The sequence below is a fragment of the Phyllostomus discolor genome, chromosome 6 (assembly GCF_004126475.2).
Source record: "Phyllostomus discolor isolate MPI-MPIP mPhyDis1 chromosome 6, mPhyDis1.pri.v3, whole genome shotgun sequence".
In the NCBI taxonomy this organism is placed as follows: domain Eukaryota; kingdom Metazoa; phylum Chordata; class Mammalia; order Chiroptera; family Phyllostomidae; genus Phyllostomus; species Phyllostomus discolor.
Genome location: NC_040908.2, coordinates 40,739,702 through 40,746,579, shown reverse-complemented (window position 1 = coordinate 40,746,579; position 6,878 = coordinate 40,739,702). Strand labels below are relative to the sequence as shown.

The following is a 6,878-nucleotide window of genomic DNA, read 5'->3' as shown; positions in this document are numbered from 1 at the left end:
AAGCAAAGAGGAAGAAAATATATACATCTTGGCCTAGCTGGTATGGCTCAGGTAGATTGAGTGCCAGCCTGGGAACCAAGGGTCGCAGGTTCAATTCCCAATTAGGGCATGTGCCTCAGTTTTGGGCCAGGTCCCCAGTAGAAGGTGTGCAAGAAGCAACCACATATTGATGTTTCTCTCCCTTTCTTTCTCCTTCCCTTCCCCTCTCTCTAAAAGTAAATAAATAAAATATTTTTAAAAAATAAAGAGAAAAAAAGAACTGGTAGAGATCTCAAGAAATCTAGCACTAGTGGGTCCCAAGAGAGTATCTTAAGCATTTTCTAGACTCATGAAAACAGACTCTGTGGGTCTTATTTACTGTTATATACCCAAAGATAGCAGTTCAGGTACCCTCGATAGTACACATTAAAGCATGGACTAAGAATGTGTGTTAAGTGAATGAATGAATGAATGAATGAGTGAATGAATGAGTTAGCCAACGTTAAATATTTATTTTTATACTTCTCCATAATGTAGACTTTACACCCTTACAAGTTCAGACATTTTAGAGTCAATAATATCTTTCTTATGTCTAACAAAGGCTCCCATCTTGTTGCATCCATGGTAGAAATGACAAAGAATTGGTTAGGAATCTCATTTTAACCTTTCAAATGCTTGAAGTCATTTATGACCCCTTAGCTTTCCCTCTTACCAATTTGATGGCCCAACTCTTCACCTTTACTCAAATACTAATTTAACACCTATTCAGTAATTGTGCCTTCTTTGAGCTCTCCAAATCTTTCCTTCAATGCAGATTTTCAATTGACTTAATGATATTTTAGTTAAGGACCAAAAATATCAAATATTGTGAAAGGATTATTGGCCAGGTTTTCACATTCCCTTCTATAAACATTTTTCTATGTTAGCTTTTGAAAAAAAAATCTTTTTTTTCTTTCCAGAGACAGCATGCAGTTCAGAAAAGAGAACCAGGTTTCAAACCAGGAGACCTAATTTTTTAATTGACATCCCTACCATTTATTGGCTGAGCGACCTTTCATATATTCATTTATTCAAAAAAAAATTTGTTGAGCCTACTCTGTCCTAGGCACTGGGGATAGAGAAATGAGCAAAACAAAGTTCCTACTCTCATGGAATTCATATTCTAGTGGGGAGAAACCACCAAGAAACAAAATGAATAAGCATGTACATGTCATCTTAAATGTTGTTAAGTGCTATGGAAAAAAACAAAGATGGAAAGTAGGATAGGGAATATGGGGTTACAGGTACAATGTTAAATAGAGTCAAGAACATCTTTCTTGACAAGGCCACATTGTAATGGTAATAATTGAGACAAGACTCTAATGACATGAGGGAGTGAGTTACATGGATTTCTGGGGTAGAAGGAACAGCAAGTGCAAATGCCCTGAGGTGGTAAGTGGCCTTGATGAGGAATAGCAAGGAGTGAGTTTGGCTGAAGGGGAGTTAAAAGAGAGCAGAGCAGAGAGTTCGGAGAAAGGAGGAGTTCATCCAGTGAGGAGGCTGTGAGGGGCTGGACAGTGAGTGACCTGTGACTGAGTGGGTTAATTTCTATCAATTATAGCAATACCTCATTCTCTAATGTTTAAATAATATAACATACATGAAAAGGATCCATCAAAAAGTATGACCTGAGCTGATTGAAGTAAATTTAATTGTCTGCAAGTGGCTGTTTTTCAGGTTGGGGAATTGATTTTACTTAAGGATTTACCTGCCGTGATTAGAGAGATGTCTGTGTTCTGAACCATCTTCACAAAGACAAACAACAAACAAACAAACAAAAAACCATGTGGCTACCCTGTCTGGTGTGGCTCAGTGGATTGAGTGCTGGCCTGCATACCACCAGGTTGACAGTTCGATTCCCAGTCAGGGCACATGCCTGGATTGTGGGCCACTTGGAGGATTGTGAGAGGCAGTTGATCGATGTATCTTTCGCACATCAATGCTTTCCTCCCTCTCTTTCTCCAACCCCTCTTGCAACAAAAAACCAAAAACCATGTGGTTTATGTCAGTTAAGGTGTTGTCCCATATCCCAGAGTTGATCTTTCTCATATCTAAAAGATAGCTGCAGATTATAGACGGAATGCTGCCAGGACGCCCTCCTTAAAAGAAGCCAAAGGTGAAGAGGTGAGAGGAACAGCAGCCCAAGGTCACTGGGAAATGACACAGACTGATTTAGTTGATTCAGTGGAACATTTAATCAACACCAACATCTGATGGATTAATTCTCTACGACATGAGCTGAACACCTTATCTAAAACCAGAGTTTCCAAACTACGGTATTGCCTAGTCCAAACGAGTATTTCTCTGTCAGACTTTCTATTTATTAACTGAGAGTCAAGATTTTAGTTAAAGAAGAGGGATAAAAATAAATAAGGAAATAAACACATAAACAAAAAGAAAGAGAGAAGAGGGATAGAGGCAACCTGACCCTTCAGAAGCCTATTAGGAGGCATTTGAGAACAAAGGTGAAAGAAAGCCAGTGGAGAAGCCAGTTCCCAGCTCCAGATTGTGGAGGCCACAACTGCTTTCAGTTGCTTCTTGCAGAAGCCCTTGCTTTCTGGCTTGTAGAAGAGTCTTGCTGTTCTAGCAACAGATAGAAACCCAGGTGGATTGAATTAATTTTGCTATCATCAATCCATCAATCTCAGGTTTGTTAAATATTAATGCCTCAGGCCAAAGTGACTTAAGGTTCTCCAAGAGGTATACAGGTAACACAATTCAACTACATCAGCAACTAGAACTAGCCTACACGTGCGCACACACACACACACACACACACACAGAGCTTTATTGAGAGAATGAATTAAAATTAGTCGTGTCAGTACAATAAGATTATCTTATCCTATTTTTCAAAATGTTGCTCTTGAAATTAAAAAAATTTCATATGGAATTTTAGCAAATGTGGGTTACCAAGAAGCATTGTGTGGTTAATTTGTGTTTTAAAATTCCAAACAACCTATTTTACAAAGGAGGTTGATTTTTTAAAAAATTCAGTGTATCAGTATAATATGCAGCCATTGAGATATGCTGTAGAAGACCAGTGAGTGACTGAGAGAACTTTTAGGATATATTGTGAAGTAAAATAATGAGTACCGAAAGTGAAACCGGAACAGCCAGCATTCGTGCTGCCTGTCACCTAGCAGACCCAAAAAGAGAGACAGGGATTGAATCTTCATGGGCATTTCATTCAGGTGATTTGAAAAGACAGCGGGTTTGTACCCTAACAGACTGTCTTAAGTTCCATTTTAAACCAATCCTTTTTTAAGAAGAAAAGTGTAGGTTAGGGGTTTGGAATTCAGGGGAAAAGTTAATCAGATAAAAGCTGCATCATTCTTCCATCTGTGCCCTGGCTGCTGGTCTTTATCTGTGTCCTGAGCAATGGATGTCTCACCCTGGAGCGCAACACCTGGATACCATCTCGCTATTTGCAGTCCTCTTGAGGAACAAAGGTGGGACTGCTTATGGTCTCCTGGAGTCAGGGTGGGTCATTCCTTCAGTTCCTGGAACAATAGCTTTTTACATACATTGATTACTAAACGTATTTGCTATTACTTGAAACAAAAAATTTTCCAACATTTGGGTTCCCCATCAAAAGGTTGAAGTCAGCGATAAAGTCGGCACCATTTGCTATCATGGCACCACTTGCTGAGCAGGCCTATGACCTTCTTAAATATGACTACCATTTTACTCTTCTGACCTCAAGTCCTCAGGACTGGAAATTACTGGAAAGCAATAACAGAACTAACTGCTCCTACAGCCACAGGCAGAAGATAACTTTGGAACAAACTGTTACAATGCCCCAGCAGCCCAGGGGCGGTACAACAGCACTCTCCACCCTTTTTAATCCAATTATAATCCAATAAAAACACAAAGCCCCCACTTCTCAAGGCTGGTATATCTCTCCATATCAAGCCCCTCTGGTTTCTCGGAGAGTGAATAAAAACTTTACTCTCTACACTTTCTCCTCTTTGTGAACTCTTTCACAGCCAGTTCTCCAACCACCTTAACAAGTATTGTGCCCTGGGCAGGTTGCTCAGTTGGTTGGAGTGTTGTCCTGATATAATAGTATTGTGGGTTCAGTCCCCAGTTGGGGCACATACAGGGGCCAACCACTGAATGCATGGCCCGGTGGGCAGCAGATTGATGTTTCTCTTTCTCAAATCAATAAGCATGTTCTTAAAAGTGAGTACTGTACAATGCCATTAAATAAATATTTTTATACAGATATATGAAAGTAACTAACATTAACATTATTCATTCTTTGAAGATGAAATTATAGGTGGTTTTAATTTTCTTTGTGTTGCTCTATATTTCCAAAAATTTCTACAATGAGCTTCTGGTCTCAGGTGCTTTGAGAGCCTCGGGCTTGGGTGCAGAGATGGCCAAGTCCAAGAACCACACCACACACAACCAGTTTCAAAAGTGGCACAGAAATGGCATCTAGAAACCCAGGTTGAAAAGATATGAATCTCTCACAGGAGTAGACCCCAAGTTCCTAAGGAACATGCGCTTTGCCAAGAAGCACAACAAGAAGGGCCTGAAGAAGATACAGGCCAACAAAACCAAGGCCATTAGTGCACATGCTGAGGCTATCAAGGCCCTGGTCAAGTCCAAGGAGGTCATGCCCAAGATCCCAAAGGGCAGCAGCCGCAAGCTCAGTTGACTTGCTTACATTGCTCACCCCAAGCCCGGGAAATGTGCTTGTGCCCCCATCTCTAAGAGTCTCCAGCTCTGACGGCCAAAGGCCAAGGCCAAGGCCCAAACTGAGCCCCAGGATGCAGATGCAACCACGGCTCAGGCTCAGTTTCAGGCTCCCAAAGGTACCCAGGCCTCTGCAAAGGCTCCATAATAGAGGCCTCTGTCTGCTGACATGAGGACAGGACTGGTGTGCCCCAGGCTGGGGTCCTCCTGTGGTATTTGTGCAAATAAACCTGAGGCAGGGCCTGTTAAAAAACAAAAATTTCTACAATAAAAATATATTACTATTATAATAAGATTATTTCAATTTTGTGTTAATTAAAATTCAGATAATGTTTCTTTTTTTAATTTTTAAAAAATTTTTCTTTTTTTTAGAGAGCAAAGGGAGAGAGAAAGACAGGGAAACATCAGTGTGTGGTTGCCTCTTGTGCCTATTGCCCTGGATTAGCCAGGGCCTAATGTTTCTAAAAATTAACTTAATTTTCCAACTAGAAACATAAAGAAAGCAATTCAGCTATCTACTTTCTCTCCTTTAGAAAGTGTCTTGAAAAAAGCACACAGCCACAAAGATATGTGCCACTGCAGTTGAATAGTGGTAAGCACCTACTCCATGTGAAGTACTGTTGTCTGTACTTCACCTGCATCACCTTACCTAATCTGCACAACAACCCCACAAGTAAGTTTCAATTAGGGACCCCATTTTACAAATGAGGAAGTTGAAGAGCAGAAAGGATAGGTAAATTGTCCAAGATCACGAAGTTAGGAACAGACACAGACCTGGGCAGGGTGGTTCCAAAGCTGGGGTTCTCACCGCTATTGGAAGCCTCACTACTAGTCTCTATATCCAGGCAGCCCCCTGGTCACCTCCTTATCTATCGCCTTCAACAGATGTGGCAAGTTGTAGCTCTACCCTCAAAACTCACTCTTAGCATCTGACCCAATTTCAGAGAAAAGAAGAATCCCTTCAGCTTCCTGCATCCTTCCCTAATTTATCCACTCACTCTCAAAGGGAGAAGAAGCCTTATATGAGTGCAATATTTGGGATATACTTCTACTAAAACAGTTATTATTTATCTGAAATTCAAATGTCCTGTTTTGGGTAATCCTATTTAGAGAAGATTCTCAGCTATCTTTTATCCTAAGAAAACATACCAAAAGAGGCCCTGGCTGGTGTGGCTCAGTGGATTGAGCACTGGCCTGTGAACCAAAGGGTCACTGGTTCGATTCCCAGTTAGGGCACATGTCTGAGTTGCAGGCTAGGTCCCCAGTAGGGGGTGTGCTAAAGGCAAGCACACATTGATGTTTCTCTCCCTCTCTTTCTCCCTCCTTTCCCCTCTATCTAAAAATAAATAAAAATCTTAAAAAGAAAGAAAGAAACACACCAAAACACCAAAACAATCTTAATTCCTTAGCCATCTCCAATCAGTCACCCAGCCAGAAGATGCCTATCATGCCCACCACTCTCACGACTCCTCCCAAGGAAAACTGCATGACAGCAAACTCACATCTCCTATTGCCCTGGATGGTTTTGTTTAAACTCATTAGGATCTGACCTCCGTAGCTGATCTGAGACTGGCCTGGGGGGTTACAACAATCTCCACTTCTGAACTCTCCACTCTGAACTCAGAGTCTGTCCACTATCCTAGCCAAATTTCCCCTAAGGTGTGGTAGTGTCATTACACTAGTAGATCTGTGGTCATAGGAGACTTAACACCCATCACCCTTGGTTACCCTCTGAACAAAAGCAGCCTCTTGCCTTATTTGGCACTTTTTTTCTCATGAGTCATCTCATAAGCCCTCTCACCTTGTCCTGGGTTTGGTGCAATGCCAGTGAGGTGGGGAATGTATAACTTCCCAAGAAAGGACTGAGTCATGGTAGGTATTGCTGGAAAAATGGGGTTCATCCCACACAAGGAAGATCCTGAAGGTGGGAAAAAGAAAGGTGGGAATGGGATTGCAGGTTAGTTAACAAGATTATGTGCTCTCTTGAGGGTGGTTTATTTCAAAAGTGTATTTAACCTAGATGCACAGAAACAATAATACAAGGCTTACTTAAGGCAAAGATAAACCTTTTACTAATGAATTTTTATGGTCTGGGGTGTGACTACCCACCATACCCTGCCCAGCTAGGAATTTATGATCAGATCACTGTGTGAGGTTAC

The 6,878-nt window shown here is 41.2% G+C and overlaps 1 pseudogene; it reads left to right on the top strand.

Annotated features, from left to right (window-relative positions):
• Nucleotides 1–4,357: 4,357 nt before the first annotated feature.
• LOC114500599 lies at nt 4,358–4,978 on the top strand (annotated as a pseudogene).
• Nucleotides 4,979–6,878: the final 1,900 nt, after the last annotated feature.